At 47.1% G+C, this 24,116-nt stretch overlaps 2 non-coding genes across 2 annotated transcripts; one reads left to right on the top strand and one right to left on the bottom strand.

Annotated features, from left to right (window-relative positions):
- Positions 1-7,216: 7,216 nt before the first annotated feature.
- trnan-auu (transfer RNA asparagine (anticodon AUU)) lies at positions 7,217-7,290 on the bottom strand. Its single transcript has one exon. It is a non-coding gene; the product is annotated as a tRNA-Asn (tRNA).
- A 16,501-nt stretch (positions 7,291-23,791) lies between these two features.
- On the top strand, positions 23,792-23,863 carry trnae-cuc (transfer RNA glutamic acid (anticodon CUC)). The gene has a single exon. It is a non-coding gene; the product is annotated as a tRNA-Glu (tRNA).
- The last annotated feature ends 253 nt before the right edge of the window (positions 23,864-24,116 follow it).

Genomic DNA, 24,116 nt, shown 5'->3' with positions numbered 1-24,116 from the left:
TATAAGGGACATTAACAACATCGATCTGAAATTGGACACGTGACAAGAAACAGAGCCACCATTAACAGTTGGCTTTTGAACTGAACAAGGTTTCTCGTGAAATTAACAATGCAAGGTCAAAATAATTTAGGTAAAACACGGAAACGCTATCCTCATTAGCAGACAGTGAAAGGATGACAAGACACAAATTAAACATTTTCGACAAGTGATACAGGGGACTGGGAAGATAAGTATTATAAACTGTGAACAGCAAAGTTCTGGAGAACAACACTTACATTCAAAGACCGAAAACATCCAGGTCCTGATTAATCAGATTGCATTGTGGCGCTTTTCTGGAAAACATCCACTTGCAATGTCCTACAAAAGAGTGACAAAACCCATCCCTGTCAGCCCAGGATAGAAAATCCGAAGGGATGAACGTTTGCTGATTTTCTGAAGATTCACAGAGCTCAGACTGGGTTTTGGTGATTGTTTCTTTTCCACTCCCAGGAGCCGCAGTGGTTGAGGCGTTGAGTTGGGGAGAATAAAATGTGCCCGTGAGCAGCGTGTGGGGCTATTTCAGCTTCCCCTCATCTGACTGCGCTGTGAGTTGACTCAGATGTTGTCAGTGATATTTACTGACTCGAGACAGTGAAAGGATTCCATTCCCGCAGATCGGGAATTCAAACCGTATGCCGGCTTCAGGACAATGAGAAAGATTAATTGGGGTGTGTGAAGAAGCTGTGAGCTGCATTTCAAACAGGTAGGTGGAGTCAGATGCATCATCCATTGTGCCCCAGCCCTGTGCGTATCTAACGCCACCATGCTGCAGAGTTCTGACGCCAACACGGACATGCGCAGCAATGGGAACTTTCACAATGTGAACAACCAAAGATAATCACCGTCACTGATTCCCTTCCACAGGCCCAACTTTGTGAAGCAGTATCTTTCACTGGCAAAGGAAACACCCTTGTCCACAGGTGCCTGCTTCATTTCGATCACGATTTCAAGCCGCTCACTCTTCTAGTCTCATTTCCAAACACTTTGCTCATAGCCTCCAAAGAAGCTCTGAGGGTATCTGCTTGTTCCACCCGAACAAGCAGTGGGTTGCAGATTCCCACCAGTCCCAATATGAGTGAAATATTTTCCCCCTCAACTGATTTGAATCTTAAAGAAGAAGCGGGGGAGCAAACTCCCTTTCTTTACGACGACATTTCTCATTTTGTACTCGGCAGGGTTCACACCTGCGTGGGGAAACCGCAATGGACTACAAGTCCATCGCAATAACCACTCGGCCCACGAATACAGAACCACACTGACAGCTTGACTTCCCAGGTCTGTCTGCCTGTGGAGCTGAGAAAGAGTGAATCATCGCAGAGTTTGTTTGAATCCAATCACTTCGCAGTGATTCGAAAGGGTTAAATATCTGCACATGGTGTTTGCAGATATTTCGGTGTTTCTCCCGAAAAGATGAAATGTGAGTCTGTTACGTTGTTTGTTCAGAACCCGAGTTTCCTGCATGGCAATCAATTCCCAGACATGAGAAAACGGGTCTTTATTGAGACGGGTTTTGTGAAGTTTGAGCGATAATGCAACCAACAGGAAGTTATTTAAAATCGCCAGCGAAGAAAGCATAGCCAGCAGGTTACCACCCGGGGGGGGGGGGGGGGGGGAGCCCCAAATGATCTCTACGCCAACATCTTAAGTGTTCGGCCACAACTACACCCCCAAAGTTGAGGTCTAAACTTTCTCATGGAATAGTTCTAACAGGAAAGGTGAGTATTGGGCTTGTCCTGTCCGCGCCATAGTCCCAACGTTTCCTGTTCCCCTGGATTTGATCAGGACAGAGGAGGCTGATGGGAGATCGAATTGAACTACACACATTGATGAAGGATAGAGCGGGTGGGAAGGATCCATTCCCATGCGTAGAGAGATTAATAATCAGGGCCGAAAATAAGGAGCCACTTCAAGAAATTTGGGGTTCATTCAGCAAAGCTAATGTAGAACTGTTCACAGAAAATTGTGATGAAAGTCTCTCGAGTTATTTTGATGAGAAGTGTTGATGATGCTAATACAATCGATAGGATGAACGTAGATTGGTCAATGTATTTGGTGACAGTTCTGTTCTAGCCCTGTGAGCGAAACCTGGATCTGAAGGAGTATAAGGGACATTAAAAACATCGATCTGACATTGGACACGTGACAAGAAACAGAACCTTCATTAACAGTTGGCTTTTGAACTGGAGAGGGTTTCTCGTGAAATTAGCTTGAGGCTTGAGGTATGCAAGGTCAAGATAATTTAGGTAAAACATGGAAACACTATCCTCATTAGCAGACAGTGAAAGGATTACAAGACACAAATTAAACATTTTCGACAAGTGATACAGGGAACTGGGAAGATAAGTATTAGAAACTGGCAACAACAAAGTTCTGCAGCACAACACTGACATTCCAAGACCGAAAACATCCAGGTCCTGATTAATCAGATGGCATTGTGGTGCTTTTCTGCAAAACATCTAATTGCAATGTCCTACAAAAGAGTGACAAAACCCATCGCTGTCAGCCTAGGATAGAAAATCCGAAGGGATGAACGTTTGCTGATTTTCTGAAGATTCACAGAGCTTAGACGGGGTTTTGGTGATTGTTTCTTTTCCACTCCCAGGAGCCGCAGTGGTTGAGGCGTTGAGTTGGGGAGCATAAAATGTGCCTGTAAACAGCGTGTGGGGCTATTTCAGCTTCCCCTCATCTGACTGCGCTGTGAGTTGACTCAGATGTTCTCAGGGACATTTACTGACGCGAGACAGTGTAAGGATTCTCATTCCCGCACGTCGGGAATTCAAACCGTACGCCGGCTTCAGGAAAATGAGAAAGATTAATTGGGGTGTGTGAACAAGCTGTGAGCTGCATTTCAAACAGGTAGGTGGAGTTTGGTGCGCCAGTCCCTGTGCGCATCCAACGCCACCATGCTGCAGAGTTCTGACGCCAACACGGACATGCGCAGCAATGGGAACATTCACAAGGTGAACAACCAAAGATAATCACCGTCACTGATTCCCTTCCACAGGCCCAACTTTGTGAAGCAGTATCTTTCACTGGCAAAGGAAACGCCTTTGTCCACAGGTACCTGCTTCATTTCGATCACGATTTCAAGCCCCTCACTCTTCTAGTCTCATTTCCAAACACTTTGCTCATAGCCTCCAAAGAAGCTCTGAGGGTATCTGCTTGTTCCACCCGAACAGGCAGTGGGTTGCAGATTCCCACCAGTCCCAATTTGAGTGAAATGTTTTTCCCCCTCCACTGATTTGAATCTTTAAGAAGAAGCGGGGGAGCAAACTCCCTTTCTTTTCGACGACTCTTCTGATTTTGTACTCGGCAGGGTTCACACCTGCGTGGGGAAACCGCAATGGATTTCAAGTCCATCGCATCAACCACTCGGCCCACGATTCAGTACCACACTGACAGTTTGACTTCCCAGGTCTGTCTGCCTGTGGAGCTGAGAAAGAGTGAATCATCGCAGAGTTTGTTTGACTCCAATCAATTCGCAGTGATTCGAAAGCGTTAAATATCTGCACAATGTGTTTGCAGATATTTCGGTGTTTCTCCCGAAAAGATGAAATGAACTTTCAGTGGGAAATTGCAGGAGGAACTCAGCAGGGCAGGCAACATCTGTGGAAAGAGAATGAGAGGCGACATTTCAAAATTTTGTTTGCTCCGACAGGTACTGTCAAACCTGTTGATTTTCTGTTTGGGTCTCGTCTTCTCAGCATACGCAGTCCCTTAGGTAAGACATGAAGTCAATTCGCAACCCCTGTGTGGAGAAGATTTCCGTTTGGGGAACATTCTCCTGACCCCATTAAAAGCGCACAGCTTTGAAGCCAAAGGAGAGCAGCGAACACACCGCCCCCTGGGTAGGCTCGAACCACCAACCTTTCAGTTAACAGCCGAACGCGCTGACCAATTGCACCACAGAGACAGGCGCAGATGCGGGTGGCGCCATCGCTTAGTGATTTTATAATTCAGCCTCCCCGCCAAGAATTACAATTGTCGTCTATCAGTTTAACTTTTCCATAATCAAGCCTGGGAGATGCATTCTGGAGATACCGGGGGCTGTCTGCAGACACATCCATGTCACGAGGAACTAGCTTTCTTACTCCGGGGCCGTCGCCCTTCGAGCCTTTCAGTGTTTTGCCTGTTCCCGAGTTCTCTCATTGGCTCGGAGGCGAGAAGGGGTTTGAATTCCTGATGTGCACGAACGACAATTCTTTCAATGTCTCAGATCAGTTCGTGTGCCGAGAACATCAGAATCAACCTCCCGGTCTCTTCAACAAGGGGACGGTGTCTGGACTGTCGGACAGGTCATCTTTCATTCTCCTCCAAATCCGCTTCCCAAAGTGTTTCTAAAGGTTCACAAAGCTGGAGACTGGGATTTCTGTTTTGCTTCATGAACATTTGAACATTTTTCCATTTCCGAACTGACAATATTTTGCCAAAATCTCTTCCCAATTGTACGCCTTGTCTCATGTCCAGGGATGAGGAATTTCCATTTTAGGGAGACATTCCCAATGTTGAGAATGTTCGCTTTGGAGCAAACAAGGATAACTGGAGATTTCCTGGGGCTGTTGGTAATGATGGGAGAAGAAGCGTTGGGAATGGGCAGATTAATGATCAGAAGAACCAATTGCCACTAACCAGAGTCAGTTACCAGAGGACAGGGATTGAAGTTCTTGAATGAAAAGCAGCACTTGTGCCTAATAAACACAGAGAATACTGCAGAAAGCCAACAGGTCGAGCAGCATCTGTGGAAAGGTAAACAGAGCTGACGTTGTGAGTCTGATACGTTGTTTGTTCAGAACCCGAGTTTCCTGCATGGCAATCAATTCCCAGACATGAGAAAACGGGTCTTTATTGAGACGGGTTTTGTGAAGTTTGAGCGATAATGCAACCAACAGGAAGTTATTTAAAATCGCCAGCGAAGAAAGCATAGCCAGCAGGTTACCACCCTGGGCGGGGAGCCCCAAATGATCTCTACGCCAACACCTTAAGTGTTCGGCCACAACTACACCCCCAAAGTTGAGGTCTAAACTTTCTCATGGAATAGTTCTAACAGGAAAGGTGAGTATTGGGCTTGTCCTGTCCGCGCCATAGTCCCAACGTTTCCTGTTCCCCTGGATTTGATCAGGACAGAGGAGGCTGATGGGAGATCGAATTGAACTACACACATTGATGAGAGATAGAGCGGCTGGGAAGGATCCATTCCCATGCGTAGAGAGATTAATAATCAGGACCGAAAATAAGGAGCCACTTCAAGAAATTTGGGGTTCATTCAGCAAAGCTAATGTAGAACTGTTCACAGAAAATTGTGATGAAAGTCTCTCGAGTTATTTTGATGAGAAGTGTTGATGATGCTAATACAATCGATAGGATGAACGTAGATTGGTCAATGTATTTGGTGACAGTTCTGTTCTAGCCCTGTGAGCGAAACCTGGATCTGAAGGAGTAGAAGGGACATTAACAACATCGATCTGAAATTGGACACGTGACAAGGAACAGAGCCATCATTAACAGTTGGCTTTTGAACCGGAGAAGGTTTCTCGTGAAATTAGCTTGAGGCTTGAGGTATGCAAGGCCAAGATAATTTAGGTAAAACATGGAAACACTATCCTCATCAGCAGACAGTGAAAGGATTACAAGACACAAATTAAACAATTTCGACAAGTGATACAGGGGACTGGGAAGATAAGTATTATAAACTGGCAACAACAAAGTTCTGGAGCACAACACTGACGTTCAAAGACCGAAAACAACCAGGTGCTGATTAATCAGATTGCATTGTGGTGCTTTTCTGCAAAACATCCACTTGCAATATCCTACAAAAGAGTGACTAAAGCCATCCCTGTCAGCCTAGGATAGAAAATCCGAAGGGATGAACGTTTGCTGATTTTCTGAAGATTCACAGAGCTTAGACGGGGTTTTGGTGATTGTTACTTTTCCACTCGCAGGAGCCGCAGTGGTTGAGGCGTTGAGTTGGGGAGAATAAGATGTGCCCGTAAACAGCGTGTGGGGCTATTTCAGCTTCCCCTCATCTGACTGCGCTGTGAGTTGACTCAGATGTTCTCAGGGACATTTACTGACTCGAGACAGTGTAAGGATTCTCATTCCCGCAGATCGGGAATTCAAACCGTATGCCGGCTTCAGGACAATGAGAAAGTTTAATTGGGGTGTGTGAAGAAGCTGTGAGCTGCATTTCAAACAGGTAGGTGGAGTTTGGTGCGACAGTCCCTGTGCGCATCCAACGCCACCATGCTGCAGAGTTCTGACGCCAACACGGACATGCGCAGCAATGGGAACATTCACAAGGTGAACAACCAAAGATAATCACCGTCACTGATTCCCTTCCACAGGCCCAAATTTGTGAAGCAGTATCTTTCACTGGCAAAGGAAACGCCTTTGTCCACAGGTACCTGCTTCATTTCGATCACGATTTCAAGCCCCTCACTCTTCTAGTCTCATTTCCAAACACTTTGCTCATAGCCTCCAAAGAAGCTCTGAGGGTATCAGCTTGTTCCACCCGAACAGGCAGTGGGTTGCAGATTCCCACCAGTCCCAATTTGAGTGAAATGTTTTTCCCCCTCCACTGATTTGAATCTTAAAGAAGAAGCGGGGGAGCAAACTCCCTTTCTTTTCGACGACACTTCTCATTTTGTACTCGGCAGGGTTCACACCTGCGTGGGGAAACCGCAATGGATTTCAAGTCCATCGCATCAACCACTCGGCCCACGATTCAGTACCACACTGACAGTTTGACTTCCCAGGTCTGTCTGCCTGTGGAGCTGAGAAAGAGTGAATCATCGCAGAGTTTGTTTGACTCCAATCACTTCGCAGTGATTCAAAAGGGTTAAATATCTGCACATGGTGTTTGCAGATATTTCGGTGTTTCTCCCGAAAAGATGAAATGAACTTTCAGTGAGAAATTGCAGGAGGAACTCAGCAGGGCAGGCAACATCTGTGGAAAGAGAATCAGAGGCAACATTTCAGAATTTTGTTTGCTCCGACAGGTACTGTCAAACCTGTTGATTTTCTGTTTGGGTTTCGTCTTCTCAGCATACGCAGTCCCTTAGGTAAAACATGAAGTCAATTCGCAACCCCCCTGTGTGGAGAAGATTTCCGTTTGGGGAACATTCTCCTGACCCCATTAAAAGCGCACAGCTTCGAAGCCAAAGGAGAGCAGTGAACACACCGCCCCTGGGTGGGCTCGAACCACCAACCTTGCGATTAATAGCCGAACGCGCTGACCAATTGCGCCACAGAGACAGGCGCAGATGTGGGCGGCACCATCGCTTAGTGATTTTATAATTCAGCCTCCCCGCCAAGAATTACAATTGTCGTCTATCAGTTTAACTTTTCCATAATCAAGCCTGGGAGATGCATTCTGGAGATACCGGGGGCTGTCTGCAGACACATCCATGTCACGAGGAACTAGCTTTCTTACTCCGGGGCCGTCGCCCTTCGAGCCTTTCAGTGTTTTGCCTGTTCCCGAGTTCTCTCATTGGCTCGGAGGCGAGAAGGGGTTTGAATTCCTGATGTGCACGAACGACAATTCTTTCAATGTCTCAGATCAGTTCGTGTGCCGAGAACATCAGAATCAACCTCCCGGCCTCTTCAACAAGGGGATGGTGTCTGGACTGTCGGACAGGTCATCTTTCATTCTCCTCCAAATCCGCTTCCCAAAGTGTTTCTAAAGGTTCACAAAGCTGGAGACTGGGATTTCTGTTTTGCTTCATGAACATTTGAACATTTTTCCATTTCCGAACTGACAATATTTTGCCAAAATCTCTTCCCAATTGTACGCCTTGTCTCATGTCCAGGGATGAGGAATTTCCATTTTGGGGAGACATTCCCAATGTTGAGAATGTTCGCTTTTTGAGCAAACAAGGATAACTGGAGATTTCCTGGGGCTGTTTGTAATGATGGGAGAAGAAGCGTTGGGAATGGGCAGATTAATGATCAGAAGAACCAATTGCCACTAACCAGAGTCAGTTACCAGAGGACAGGGATTGAAGTTCTTGAATGAAAAGCAGCACTTGTGCCTAATAAACACAGAGAATACTGCAGAAAGCCAACAGGTCGAGCAGCATCTGTGGAAAGGTAAACAGAGCCGACGTTGTGAGTCTGATACGTTGTTTGTTCAGAACCCGAGTTTCCTGCATGGCAATCAATTCCCAGACATGAGAAAACGGGACTTTATTTAGACGGGTTTTGTGAAGTTTGAGCGATAATGCAACCAACAGGAAGTTATTTAAAATCGCCAGCGAAGAAAGCATAGCCAGCAGGTTACCACCCTGGGCGGGGAGCCCCAAATGATCTCTACGCCAACACCTTAAGTGTTCGGCCACAACTACACGCCCAAAGTTGTGGTCTAAACTTTCTCATGGAATAGTTCTAACAGGAAAGGTGAGTATTGGGCTTGTCCTGTCCGCGCCATAGTCCCAACGTTTCCTGTTCCCCTGGATTTGATCAGGACAGAGGAGGCTGATGGGAGATCGAATTGAACTACACACATTGATGAGAGATAGAGCGGGTGGGAAGGATCCATTCCCATGCGTAGAGAGATTAATAATCAGGACCGAAAATAAGGAGCCACTTAAAGAAATTTGTGGTTCATTCAGCAAAGCTAATGTAGAACTGTTCACAGAAAATTGTGATGAAAGTCTCTCGAGTTATTTTGATGAGAAGTGTTGATGATGCTAATACAATCGATAGGATGAACGTAGATTGGTCAATGTATTTGGTGACAGTTCTGTTCTAGCCCTGTGTGCGAAACCTGGATCTGAAGGAGTATAAGGGACATTAACAACATCGATCTGAAATTGGACACGTGACAAGAAACAGAGTCATCATTAACAGTTGGCTTTTGAACTGGAGAGGGTTTCTCGTGAAATTAGCTTCAGGCTTGAGGTATGCAAGGTCAAGATAATTTAGGTAAAACATGGAAACACTATCCTCATTAGCAGACAGTGAAAGGATTACAAGACACAAATTAAACATTTTCGACAAGTGATACAGGGAACTGGGAAGATAAGTATCAGAAATTGGCAACAACAAAGTTCTGCAGCACAACACTGACATTCAAAGACCGAAAACATCCAGGTCCTGATTAATCAGATGGCATTGTGGTGTTTTTCTGCAAAACATCTACTTGCAATGTCCTGCAAAAGAGTGACAAAACCCATCGCTGTCAGCCTAGGATAGAAAATCCGAAGGGATGAACGTTTGCTGATTTTCTGAAGATTCACAGGGCTTAGACTGGGTTTTGGTGATTGTTTCTTTTCCACTCCCAGGAGCTGCAGTGGTTGAGGCGTTGAGTTGGGGAGAATAAATTGTGCCCGTAAACAGCGTGTGGGGCTATTTCAGCTTCCCCTCATCTGACTGCGCTGTGAGTTGACTCAGATGTTCTCAGGGACATTTACTGACGCGAGACAGTGTAAGGATTCTCATTCCCGCAGATCGGGAATTAAAACCGTATACCGGCTTCAGGACAATGAGAAAGATTAATTGGGGTGTGTGAACAAGCTGTGAGCTGCATTTCAAACAGGTTGGTGGAGTTTGGTGCGCCAGTCCCTGTTCGCATCCAACGCCACCATGCTGCAGAGTTCTGACTCCAACACGGACATGCGCAGCAATGGGAACATTCACAAGGTGAACAACCAAAGATAATCACCGTCACTGATTCCCTTCCACAGGCCCAAATTTGTGAAGCAGTATCTTTCACTGGCAAAGGAAACGCCTTTGTCCACAGGTACCTGCTTCATTTCGATCACGATTTCAAGCCCCTCACTCTTCTAGTCTCATTTCCAAACACTTTGCTCATAGCCTCCAAAGAAGCTCTGCGGGTGTCTGCTTGTTCCACCCGAACAGGCAGTGGGTTGCAGATTCCCACCAGTCCCAATTTGAGTGAAATGTTTTTCCCCCTCCACTGATTTGAATCTTAAAGAAGAAGCCGGAGAGCAAACTCCCTTTCTTTTCGACGACACTTCTCATTTTGTACTCGGCAGGGTTCACACCTGCGTTGGGAAGCCGCAATGGATTTCAAGTTCATCGCATTAACCACTCAGCCCACGAATACAGAACCACACTGACAGCTTCCTTCCCCTTGTCTGTCTGCCTGTGGAGCTGAGAAAGAGTGCATCATCGCAGAGTTTGTTTGACTCCAATCACGTCACAGTGATTCGAAAGGGTTATATATCTGCATACGGCGACTGCAGTTGTTTCATCCCAAAAGATGAAATGAACTTTCAGTAAAAAACAAAACTAGAAATTGCAGGAGAAACTGAGAAGGTCAGGCAACGTCTGTGGAAAGAGAATCAGCGACAACATTTCAGAATTTTGTTTTCTCTGACAGATACTGTCAAACCTACCGAGTTTCTCTTTTGGTCTCGGCTTCTCAGCAGACGCAGCCCTTACGTGAGACATTCATTCAATTCAGAAACCCCTTTGTGGAGAAGATTTCCATTTGGGGAACATTTTCCTGACCCCATTAAAAGCGCACAGCTTCAGCATCCGGGCATGAGTGAGCTTGTGTCGCAACGGTGGCGCTTCTGACTCGAGATCCGAAAGTTGCATGTTTGAATCTCGAATGGCTCCATAACGTCAACTCCTTACGTTTCAAATCACGAAAGGAGTCCGTTGACTCCGTGTGTCGTTTGGCCAAGTCTTGCCGTTTGCGTATAATGAATCTGCCTCTTTGTCAGTTTGGGATTTACTGACCCCAACCACTCCCTTTACAAACGCGTTCTTCGTAATGCCACTTTTGTTTCTTTTCCTCATGACTTTTAAACTCTGCCGAATCGTTGTCGATCCTTTCAGACGTGGGAACATTTTGACGACATTACTTTCTCTGTCTAGACTTTGCATGACTTGAAAAGCTTCAATCGGGCCAGATTTCAAACTTCTGTACTCCGAAGAGAGCTCTCCCAAATTTCCAATCGACCCTCATCGCTGACATCCCTCAAACACTGCACCACTCACGTCAACTTCTTCAACGCTATCTCCAATCATTTCACTTCGCTGCTTTCTGTCCCATTGGTTCTCCAGGGAGCCCAACCTCGTTTTACGAAGGTGCTTTTTGAGGAAATTAAACAGCACTTTCGCACAAGTCATGAAACGCGGGCTCCTCCGGGATTTGAACCCGGGATCTCTCGAACGCCTGCGTCAATGAATACCCAAAGCAAAAATCACACCCCGACACCAACGAGCCACACGGTTAGCGCCCTGGCGCCCCTGCCCCCACCCTACCTCTTGAACCAGCTGAGTCTTGCTCAGAGGAAAGTCCAGTTGACATTGAACAGGCTGGAGCTGTTTTCTCTGGAACGTCGGAGGTTGAAGGGTGACTTTTTGGAGGTTTATAAAATTATGAGGGGCATGGATAGGATAAATAGGCAAAGCCTTTTCCCTGGGGTCGGGGAGTCAAGAACTAGAGGGCATAGGTTTAGGGTGAGAGGAGAAAGACATAAAAGAGATCTAAGGGGCAACCTTTTCACGCAGAGGGTGGTGCGTGTATGGAATGAGCTGCCAGAGAAAGTGGCGGAGACTGGTACAATTGCAACATTTCAGAAGCGTTTGGATGGATATATGAATAGGAAGGGTTTGGAGGTATATGGGCCGGGTGCTGGCAGGTGGGACTAGATTGGGGTGGGATATCTGGTCGGCATGGACGGGTTGGACCGAAGGGTCTGTTTCCATGCTGTACATCTCTATGACTGTATGAACAGCTGCTTCTCGTTCTGTCTCTCTGCTGCCGTTTGCCCGTCCCCAGGAACCGGGCCCTCTCTACTGCCAGAAGATTAACCCGTTTTCTGTCTAAACTTTTCTCTGACACCGGAGTGACCAGTGACAAGTATTGCCCTCCTCAACAGAGAACAGGAGAAGACCCCGCAGACCTCCACGGGTGTGGCATCTCAACTCTGCATACTGGGCCTGTGTATCAATATTTACGTCGAAGTTTTTTGGGAAGCAGATGAGAAGGCGAGGTGCACAACAGTGCGCCGTTATACGGGAAAGCTGCTGAACTCGACATTGAGTGAATAGGGAAGATGGTTTCCCGTCTGGGTTATGCTCCCATCGCGCACCGGCAGACATATCGGCGACGAACAAATATTAACTCTGTCTAAATTGCCACATTCTGTTTTTACGAACCGTGATTTCACTCAGAAGCACAATTTACCTGCTCCCTCCTGGATATCCTTCCAGGTGAAGCAGCTCTTTACCTGCACATTTGCTGCTACCTCGTCTACTGCATTCGCTCGTCCTCGTGACTTTAAATCTCTGCCGAATCACTACAGATCATTTCAGGCATGGGAGCATTGTCACAGCATTATTTCCTGTTTCTCGGCCTCTACTGACATGGAAAACTTCGGTTCTCCGAGGAGAGCTGGCCCAATATTTCAATTTACCTTTATTGCTGACATTCCGCAAACACCGCACCACTCACGTCAACCTGTTCAACGCGATCTCCAACCATTTCATGTCCCTGTTTTCTGCCTCATTCATACTCCAGGCAGCCCAACCTCGTTTCACGAAGGTGCTTTTTGAGAAAATTAATGGGGCATTTTTGCCCAATCAAGTTAAGCGACGCAGCCTCGTCTGGGATGTGAATCCAGGACCGCACACAAGTCTGCACTGTTAAAGACTCGACCTGGGATCATGCCCCTAGACTAACAAGCCAAACAGCGATTCATTCCTCATCCACCACACTCCTCTTGAGCTCGCTGAGACTTGCTTAGTGTGAAATACATTTGACATTGTTCTAAGAATTGCAAGTGACAAAGAGTTTCCAGAACAGCTGCTTCTCATTCTGTCTCCCTGCTGCTGTTTGTCCCGTCCCCAGGAATCGGACTCCCTCCACTGTTTCGAAACTTTTCTCTGACACCAGAATAGCCAGTGACAAGCATTGCCCTCCTCAACATAGGATACAGAGAACAGGAGACCACTCAGAGGTTGTCACCTTAACTGTACACATTGGGCCAGTATATCATTGTGAAATATTTATGTCGAAGCTTTTTTGGGAAGCGGAGGCAAGGTGCAGAACAGAGCGCCGTTATACGGGAAAGCTGCTAAAGACGACGTTGAATGAATAGGAGAGAATGGTCTCTCCTTTGGGTTCTGGTTCCAACACGCACGCGTTGTGCCATTCTCTTGCATTGCTCGGCAGTTTTTCCACAGAAGTATTCAGCTTTTCATCTGGCGTGTGGCAGGCACGTTTGAGAATGAGGTCAGAAGATCTTCACTGCTGTCGTGTCATATGCTGTTGTGCAGACATATCGTCGATGTGCAAAAATGAACTCTGTCTAAATTCCCACATTCTGTTTTTCGAACTGTGATTTCGCTCAGAATCATTAATTTTCAAAACTCGCTATATTCAAACTTTAACAAAGTGCTCATAGAAATGATTAGTGAACACCTGGAAGAAATTCTTCCAAACTTACCTGGGGAATTTCGCTTTGAGGGGTCTTGAACTTTGTGGAAGGAAGGGAAATTTGCCTCGAGGCTGTTTAATGTGGAGATGTGTTCTCCATGTAAACTGGTCGTAGTTGACCATCCCAGTGCTTCCCGATGCAGGGCTGCCTGACCCCCAGGGAGGTTTACTTGAAGCAACTGGAGAGAATCCAGAGAGGGAGCAGATTCTGCAAAGGTGCTCAAATACTTTCTATCTCTCTTTTAGGTCTTTTCCTTGTGTATTCCTTCAGTTTAGCACGTATGCAGTTTGCACCCTGGAAAATGATTGCTTTTTTCCTCATGTTCACAATTAAATGTGTAGTTTCGCTTGGAACTGATCCGCATTGACAGGATTGGCATATTGACATATATATATGTACACGTATTTAGTTTAAGATTAGATTATATTTGAATGAAGTTTTCCTCTAAACACACCTAAGCCTATCTGGCTGCATGAGGGATTTCAGGTTTCTGTGTGCTGGGTATTATGTGATAAGCAGGCATCTGGCAAACTACAGGAACTGTCACCTATGTTATGTTCGTTTAAGTGTACTGACAATGACCACTTATTTTGTGACTTTTTTTTGCAGGAAGACGTGCCGAAAGAAATCTGAAAACAAATGATACATCAACTTCTGACAGAGCCGCTTGATTCATTGGGACTTCAATATCAGCAGCCATTCCAATCAAGAAGACATGGTTGCTTTTGTTTGCTTGAGAGATTTTGGACACTGGTGCGGCAGGAAGAATACTGAGACACCGAGTGAGGGAGATTCAGTGCGCTGACTGTGAAAAGTGCTTTACACCATTTACTCAGCTTGGGGGTATCAAAGTCTCATCCCTGACAGTGGGGATAGACTATGTCCCCGTTCTGATTGTAATTTCAAACCCAGACCAACACAAGGAAAGCTCCCCCAATGGGAACCTGTGGAAATGTGGGGACTGAGGGAAAGGATTCCCTTCCCCATCCGTGTTGGAAACCCACAGACGTAATCACAGCGGGGAGAGGCCATTCACCTGCTCGGTGTGCAGGAAGGGCTTCAGTCGGATCAGCCAACTGGAGACGCACGAGTGGGTCCACAAGTGAGAGAAGCCATTCACGTGCCCCATGTGTGGGAGAGGGTTCACTCAGTCAGCTGCACTGCTGACCCACCAGTGGGTCCACACCCACTAATACATTGAAGAAACCTGTTAAGTCTTTCATCTTTTAAAATAGGTTCCAGATTTCGGTTCATTAATCTGTAAATCCCAGAACTTCTTTTTAGTAATATTCTCCAGGTAACTTAATGTTTTATAAAGGGAGGTGACACCTGAGTTCAGATAACGCATGAAAGCTGTGAGTTTAGAGTCGTTCTGTATCACAGTCTTGAGTCAGACTTTTTCTATTTCCAAACAGACAATCCTGCAAATGCAATTCACCCCAAAGACTTCTATGTGTGAGTGCATTCATGAGACAGAGCGTCTGAGTGTGTCTGTGTGTGTGTGCATGCTGGGTAAAGTGTGCGTGTAATGGTGTATAATTGTGTGAGAAGGTGTGTGCATGGATGAGAGTGTGAGGGGTGTATCCATGTGTGTCTGAGAGAGACCCCTGTCTATCAGAGAGGGTCTGCACGACCATGTGAGGACTTGTGTGTGTGTGTGTGTGTGTGTGTGTGTGTGTGTGTGTGTGTGTGTGTATGAGAGAGAAGAGAGAGAGAGAGAGACAGATTCAGAGAGAGAGATAGGGTTTGTGTGTATTGTGGAGCTGGTTCTCCTGTAGTGAGACATGAATCCAAGGTTTCAGCTGAGGTCATTCTCGTGTGTTCCAAACTTGTTATTAGCCTCTGCTCGGCCACTAGAAATGATTAAGCAGTTAAGCAGTTTCACAACACACACTAGAGAGGGCAAGGTGAAGGGCTGATGTCTGAAACGTTGACTCCCCTGCTCCTTGGATGCTGCCTGACCTGCTGTGCTTTTTCAACACAACACTCTCGACTCTGATCTCCGGCATCTGCATTTCTCACTTTCTCCTCATGGGCGAGGTGGGACTTGTCTTTTATTCACTCATTCACTCTTACAGCCTGTCCTTGGTTGTGGCCCAACTGTGCATCCTGAAGAAGGGCTTATGCTCGAAACGTCGATTCTCCTGTTCCTTGGATGCTTCCTGACCTGCTGCGCCTTTCCAGCAACACAATTTCAGCTCTGATCTCCAGTATTTGCAGTCCTCACTTTCTACTCAGAGAATAGGGCCCGTCAAAGATCAGAAAGGCGGTCTTTGTGTGGAGCCACAGAAAATGGGGGACATACTAAATGAATACTTTGCATCAGTATTTACTGTGGACAAGGATATGGAAGATATAGACTGAAGGGAAATAGATGGTGACACCTTGCAAAAAGTTCAGATTACAGAGGAAGAAGTGCTGGATGTCTTGAAACGGTTAAAGATGGATAAATCCCCAGGACCTGATCAGGTGTAACCAAGAACTCTGTGGGAAGCTAGAGAAGTGATTGCTGGGCCTCTTGCTGAGTTATTTGTATCATCAATAGTCACAGGTGAGGTGCCGGAAGACTGGAGGTTGGCAAATGTGGTGCCACTGTTTAAGAAGGGCGGTAAAGACAGTACAGGGAACCATAGACCGGTGAGCCTGACCACGGTGGTGGCCAAGTTGTTGGAGGGAATCCTGAGGGGCAGGATGTACATGTATTTGGAAAGGCTAGGACTGATTCGGGATAGTCAACATGGCTTTGTGCATTGGAATTCATGTCTCAGAAACTTGATTGAGTTTTTTGAAGAAGTAACAAAGAAGATTGATGAGGGCAGAGCAGTAGATGTGATCTATATGGACTTCAGTAAGGCGTTCGACAAGGTTCCCCATGGGAGATTGATTAGCAAGGTTAGATCTCAGGGAGAACTAGCCATTTGGATACAGAACTGGCTCAAAGGTAGAAGGCAGAGGGTGGTGGTGGAGGGCAGTTTTTCCGGCTGGAGGCCTGTGACCAGTGGAGTGCCACAAGGATCAGTGCTAGGCCCTCTACTTTTTGTCATTTACGTAAATGATTTGGATGCGACCATAAAAGGGACTGTTAGTAAGTTTTCAGATGACACCAAAATTGGAGCTGTTGTGGACAGCAAAGAGGGTTACCTCAGATTGCAACAGGATCTGGACCAGATGGGCCAAGGAGCTGAGAAGTGGCAGATGGAGTTTAATTCAGATAAATGTGAGGTGCTGCATTTTGGGAAAGCAAATCTTAGCAGGACTTCTACAATTAATCATAAGCTCCTAGGGAGTGTTGCTGAACAAAGAGACCTTGGAGTGCAGGTTCATAGCTCCTGAACATTGGAGTCGCAGGTAGATAGGATAGTGAAGAAGGCGTTTGGTATGCTTTCCTTTATTGGTCAGTGTATTGAGTACAGCATTTGGGCGGTCATGTTGCGGCTGTACAGGACATTGGTTAGGCCGCTGTTGGAATATTGCGTGCAATTCTGGTCTCCTTCCAATTGGAAAGATGTCGTGAAACTTGAAAGGGTTCAGAAAAGATTTACAAGGATGTTGAGGGTTGGAGGATCTGAGCGAGAGGGAGAGGCTGAACAGGCTGGGGCTGTTTTCCCTGGCACATCAGAGACTGAGGGGTGACCTTATAGAGGTTTACAAAATTATGAGGGGCATGGATAGAATAAATAGGCAAAGGTTTTTCTCTGGGTTCGGGGAGTCCAGAACGAGAGGGCATAGGTTTAGGGTGAGAGGGGAAAGATAGAAATGAGACCGAAGGAGCAACTGAATCACGCAGAGGGTGGTACGTGTATGGAATGAGCTGTCAGAGGAAACGGTGGAGGCTGGTACAATTGCCACATTTAAGAGGCTTTTGGATGGCTCTATGAATAGGAAGGGTTTGGAAGGATATATTTGGGTGCTGGTAGGTGGGACTAGATTGGGTTGTGATATCTGGTCGGCATGGATGAGTTAGACTAAAGGGTCTGTTTCCATGCTGGACATCTCTGTGACTCTATGATTTTGTCTGGCAGCTCAACGTTTGTATATCTATTCCCCAGAGTAGAGGGTGTCCAAAACTAGAGGTGTTTAGGCTGAGAGGGAAAAGGTTTAAAAGGGACTGAACGGGGGAACTTTTTCACACAGAGCGTGGCATGCGTTTGGAATAAGCTGCCAGAGGCAGTGGTCGAGGCTGGTAGAATTACAACATTTAAAAGGCATCTGGATGGAGGTATGAATAGGAAGGGCTGAGAGAGATATGGGCCAAATGCTGGCAAATGGATCACGAGGGTAATGTAGGAAATGTTGTCGGCGTGGACCGAAAGGTTTGTTTCTGATCTCTGCAAGTCTATGACTGTATTTCGACATATTCTGAACCAATTCACAAGACTAGGAATAGGCCATTCCAAGTTTACCGGCTGTCCTCAATTGTGGCCTAACTGCGCAGATTTCAATGCAAGTTTCAGAAAGATGTCTGCAGCTTTTTTTTAAACATTTGAATGTGCTTTCAGACATTACTGATGTTTCTGAATACATCATTTTAGCTATTCTCAATGTTAAAGGTCAGCCATTTCTCACGCTTCCCTTCCCCACCCCCACCCCAGGTCGCCATCACCATCCATTCTCTCTCTATCATTAGAAGGGTTTGATACAGAGATCAAAGAGGGCTCGAGGCACGAGAAAGGACGGGGGAGGGTACTCAGAGTGAGATTGAACGGGGGGGGGGGGGCGCAGAGACTGGGGAAGAGAAAGAGAGAAAATAGGTAGAAGAGCAGAGCATTGGTGGTAGAGAATGCATGGGGGTACACAGGGTGGGAGCAGAGAGAGAGAATTTGGTGAAGAGGATTGGGGAGGAGAGAGAGAATGCAGAGTTGCAAAGTGTGAAGTGAAAGAAATTGGTTCCAGAGTGTGGGGAGAGAGAATGGACGGGGCAGTGGGTGGGGAGAGAATGGACGGGGGTCTGTGGTGGGGAGATAATGGACGGGGCAGTGGGTGGGGAGAGAATGGACGGGGGCAATGGGTGGGGAGAGAATTCATGGGGCAGTGGATGGGGAGAGATTGGACGGGGAGCAGTGGATCAGGACAGAATGGACACGGGGCAGTGGGCGGGGAGAGAATGGATGGGGCAGTAGGTGGGGAGAAAATGAATGGGGTCAATGGGTGGGGAGAGAATGGACGGGGAGCAGTGGGTGGGGAGAGAATGATCGGGCGGCAGTGGGCGGGGACAGAATGGACGGGGCAAAGGTTGGGGTGAGAATGGACGGGGTAGAGGGTGGAGAAAGAGAGCAACAATGAATGGCAGGAGAAGGTGGGGGAGAGAAGGAATGGATGAGGGGAGCGTGTGGGAGGTGAAAGAAAATGAGTGTAAGGGAAGGAACTGGATTGGGGAAGGCAGAGGGTGGAGCGATAAAGGGAATGGATGGGTACAGAGGGTGGATGAGGGACTGGACAGAGGGCAGAGGGTGCAGAGATAGAATGGACGGGGTGGGGAGAGTGGCATGTGGGGAGAGAGAGAGAAGGGACTGGTAGGTTAGGGTAGAGAGAGAGAATGGACAGGGGATGCTATGGGTGGCGGTGAGGGAATGGACAGGGGACGCTATGGGGATGATTGGATGGGGAGGTGAGAATGCATCCCACCCACTCCCAGCATCCCCTTCTCTGCACATGTGCAGTGCAGACTTTTCTGAATGACACGAGAGACGAGTCTGGAACACTGTGAATGCAATCACCATCACATCCAGGCATCAGCAAACCACTGCCTTTCTGTCTTAAAAACTTAATAAAGGTGTGGGCTATATACTAATGATGGCGAGATGCGGCTGAGAAACTGAACAGATGGTCAGCACTTTCAGGAGAGGGGAGCTGGGCAAAGGGAGGAGGATGGAAGGATGAATTTGGGTTGGAATACATTGAAAGATTTAGGAATTGAGAGACAGTGATTTCGGGTAGAAGATAGAGAAGGCTGTTCTCTGCAAACCAAAATTCTCTCATCCTATTTTCTGCCCTGCACTGACAGCAGTGATCTGTTTTCTCAAGTTATTAGCAGAGGAGGATTTGCTTTTCAGGCATGGAATAGAAATTTAGTCAGGGCCTGAATATCAGCAGTGTTTGAATCCAGGAGGTGAAATGTTTGTCTGCAGGAAATGATTTCAAATATCAACATGCATTGAGAATCCCCGTGAATACACGCAGCCTGCGTGGGAGTACTCAAGGGTTCTAATTGCGGAGAGGACTTTAATTTTTCAACGAAATGTGGACCAGTGTTCTCGCTATAGACGAGCCCTTCATTGGATCGTTCAATCTGCCGAGTAACAACGACCCCTTCCCCGTGGAAACTCTGTGAAAGCAAATTGAATTCCTCAAACTGATTGGAGTGTCACCAAGATTGGGGAGAAGCCAATCGAATGCATAGAGCTGGAGAGGGGATTCCTCGCAGCGCCAGGGACCTGGGTTCGATCCGACCCGCACAGTGACTGTGTGGAGTTTGCACTTTCCTACCCCTCCCCCACCCCCTGTTCACGTCGGTTTCCTCTGGGTGCTCGCGTTTTCTCCCATGTTCCAAAGATGTGCAGGCTAGAGTGGATTGGGCGTTCGAAATTCAGGGATTAGCTGTGGGGTTAACTGGTGGGTCGGGGAGTGGGGGTATGTTCTTCGGAGGGTCAGTGTGGACTTGGTGGATCAAACGGCCTGTTTCCACAGTGAATCCCCCAACGTGTCTGCAGACTGGTTTCCAGCTCCATCTTCTCTGTGCCGAAGGTCCTCCAGTATGTGTATTCCTTCGTTTTCAGCACCCAGAACGTCTCACCTTCTGCAAATCGAAAGACAAGTCCCACTCGGCCCTCTCTAATGTGTATTGTGTAACTGCTTAATCATTTTTAGTGGCCCAGCAAACGCTGATAACCAAGATCGGAAACCAGGAGGATGGCCTCAATCGCGAACTTGGGTTCATGTCACATGACAGGTAACCCCACTTCACTGTTACGCTCTCTCTCTCTCACTCTCTCACTCTCACACTCACTCTTCCATACTCACACGCTCATGCAGACGTTTTCCGATAGACATGCTCTCTCTCAGACACACACTAATACGCCCCCCCCACTCACACCCACGCATACATCTTCGCACATGATGACACTCCATCACACACACACTTTACCCAGCATGCACAAGCACATACACACTCTCTCTCTCATGCATTCACTCACACATTTGGGATGAATTTGCTTTTGCAGGATTATATATTTGGAAATAGAAACAGTCTGACTCAAGATTGGGATACAGACAGACTCACCTCACAGCTTTCATGCGTTGTTTGATGTGAGGTGTTACCTCCTTGTATAAAACATCAAGTTTCCTGGAGAACGTGACTTAACAGTTCTGGAATGTACATATAAATGAACCGAAATCTGCAACCCATTTTAAAAGATGAAAGATTTAACAGCAATCTAGGTTTCTTCAATACGTCACTGATGTTGAATGACACTATAATGTTTTTGTGATATATTCTGTGTCTTGTGATTCTACACCACAGCTACCTGAAGAAGGAGCAGCACTTCGAAACCTAGTGCTTCCAAATAAACCTGTTAGAATATACCCTGGTGTTTGTGAGATTTTAAAACTTTGTTTCCAGTGAATACAGCCCACATCTCCCATTGTTGCCAGTAAACTTTGCAATTCCAATGAAACGATGAACCTGAAGTCCTGAAAAAATATACAATTTGTAACAATATTAGTGACTCATTCACTGGTCCTTCTGAGACATGACATTAGTGCTGGAGGCTGAAAGAAATGAGCAGCTTTAAAACAAAAACCTATTGGACGTCACAGAGTCTAAGCCGGGCGGTAAGTTCAGGTAACCTTTACTACGACCCTCTTTTGTTACAGCTTCAGATTTCCCCAGGAAAAGGGCATACAAAAAGTAGTTTTTAAAGAAAACACCTCCAGCTCAAAATGCACCCACTCTCTCCCCCCCCCCCCCCCCCCCCCCACTTTCTTTGTTGGTCAGCTGAGTTGACCCTTTGTAACTGGATCCCTGGTACAGCCGGGTAAAACATGCAGCTGGGATGACTGAGTGAACCCTTTCCCGCAACGGCAGTTTCCTTCACTAAAAAGGTCATGAGTGAATCAGATGGTGTTTTTTCCCCCAAAAAGTGGTTTCATCCTTAGATTCTGAAGTCCAGATTACTGAACGAGCTCCAATTCTGCCATCCACCGCAGTGGGATTCGAACCTGGGACGCCCCAGTGCTGGATTGATCGGAGCACTTGGCCATCGCTCCTTCAATCCCCTTGCACTGGCACGTGATCTCGATGGTGCCTCCTCAGGTGGGAGGAGCAGGTGAAGCCCTTTTGGAACTTACAGCAGGTGAATGGCCTCTCTCCAGTGTGGACCCACTGGTGGGTCAGCAGTGCAGCTGACTGAGTGAGCTCTCCCCTGCACATGGGGCACGTGAATGGCTTCTCTCTGACTGAACCCCTTCCTGTACACTGAGCAGGTGAACGTCCTCACCCCGTTGTGAATGCGTCTGTTGGTTGCCAGCACGGATGGGGAAGGGAACACTTTCCCACAGTCCCCACATTTCCACGGTTTCCCCATTGGGTGGAGCTTTCCTTGTGTTGCTCTGGGTTTGAAATTACAAACAGAGCGGGGACATCGTCTTTCCCACCGCGAGGGGTGTGATTTTAATTCCCCAATCTGAGTAAATGGTTTGAAGCACTTTTCACAGTCAGCGCACTGAATCTCCCTCACTCGGTATCTCAGTATTCTCCCTGCCACACCAGTGTCCAAAGTCTCTCAAGCAGACAAAAGCAAACATTTCTTCAGGACCATGGGGACAATGGATGACGTATCTGACTCCACCTACTTGTTTCAACTGCAGCTCACAGCTTCTTCACACATCCCAATTAATCTTTCTCATTGTCATGAAACCGGCGTATGGGTACAATTCCTAATCTGCAGGAATGAGAATCGTTTCACTGTCTCGCGTCAGTAAATGTCCCTGAGAACATCAAAGTCAAGTCACAGCGCTGTCAGAGGAGGGGAAGCTGAAAGAGACCCACATGCTGCTCATGGGCACATTTCACTTTCCCCAACTCACCGCCCCAACCACTGCAGCTCTTGGGAGTGGAAAGGGAACAAACACCAAAACCCGGTCTCAGCTTTGTAAATCTTCAGGAAATAAGAAAACTGTACATCCCTTCGGGTCTTCCATCCTGGGCAGACAGCGTTGATTTTAAATGGCTGTCCAGTCAGTGTCGATTCGTTTTGGCTGAAAAAATCTTCCTTATCTCATCCCAGCATTTCTTGCCACAGAGAACTGTGCGGCAGAGTTCATGTATATATTTCCTTGTATGGTATTTTGTAAATTACATTCGTTTTCTGGTTGTTTGTATCGGGTATTTCAGGTTCATTAGCCGCTGTTTAAGTTGTGTTGGTAGGTTTGTGGGCTACCATGATGCTGAGAGGATTGAGTTTTCCGGACATCATTTCCCAGATGTCTTTAATGTAAAGCAATGTGGCTAGGGTTTCTCCAAACGTTGTGTCTACTTGTGTCAGTTTGTTGGTGTGAAATTGGCACACTGGGTTTATTGGGTCGGCAAAAGTGAGGACTGCAGATGCTGGAAACCAGAGTTTAGATCAGAGTGGTGCTAGAAAAGCACAGCAGGTCAGACAGCTTCCGAGGAGCAGGAAAATCGACGTTTCGGGCAAAAGCCCTTCATCAGGAATAGAGGCAGGACCCCTCCAGGGTGGAGAGATAAATTGGGGCTGAGGTGTGCTGGGCCGAAGGGAGCAAAAAGTACAATAGGTGAATGGGGGTGGGGATGGAGGTGACAGATCAGAGAGGAGGGTGGAGTGGATAGGTGGGGAGGGAGATTGGCAGGTAGGACAGATCATGAGGACAGCGCTGAGCTGGAAGGCTAGAATTGAGGTAAGGTGGGGGAGGGGAAATGAGGAAACTGATGAAGTCCACATTGATGGCCTGGGGTTGAATTTAACCCAAGCGGAAGATGAGACGTTCATCCTCCAGGCATCGAGTGGGGAGGGAGCGGCGATGGAGGAGGCCCAGGACCTGCATGTCCTCGGCAGAGTGGGAGGGGGTGTTGAAATGTTGGGCCATAGGGCGATGGGGTTGATTGGTGCCGGTGTCCTGGAGATGTTCCCTCAAGCGCTGTGACTTGACTCTTCGAGGAGTCTCTAGTCTCCCCAATGTGGAGGAGACTGCATCAGGAGCAATGGATACAAGAAATGACATTGTTGGATACACAGGTGAAAGCCTTCGACCGACCATGGCCTGGATTCGATTTCCGGGCAGGGAGGTAATGTTCGGTAGAGCTGTCAGGCTGTGCTTGCATCTCCCTGGTGGTCTAGTGGTTAGGATTCGGCGCTCTCACCGCCGCGGCCCGGGTTCGATTCCCGGTCAGGGAAACTGTTTTCAGGGGGTTTCGGGGCTCCCCGTTCTTCGGAAATGCTCTGTACAGTTATTTATTGATCTTCGTCGTTCCTGGGTGCAGCAGTGTGTCGTGGCTCGCTGAAATAGTGTCCTGATTCAGATGTGTTTGATTGTGTAGGGTTGATTGCTTCTGTAGTTAAGTTCTTGGTTCGCGTGCATTGTTTTCCTGTAGACGCTGTTTTGAATTTACCATTGACTGTTCGCTCCACTGTGACATCAAGAAATGGC

The sequence above is a fragment of the Chiloscyllium punctatum genome, chromosome 36 (genome assembly GCF_047496795.1).
Source record: "Chiloscyllium punctatum isolate Juve2018m chromosome 36, sChiPun1.3, whole genome shotgun sequence".
NCBI classification, from domain to species: Eukaryota; Metazoa; Chordata; class Chondrichthyes; order Orectolobiformes; family Hemiscylliidae; genus Chiloscyllium; species Chiloscyllium punctatum.
The sequence above is the reverse complement of the archived record's forward strand: the minus strand, read 5'-3'. Positions and strand labels throughout refer to the sequence as shown.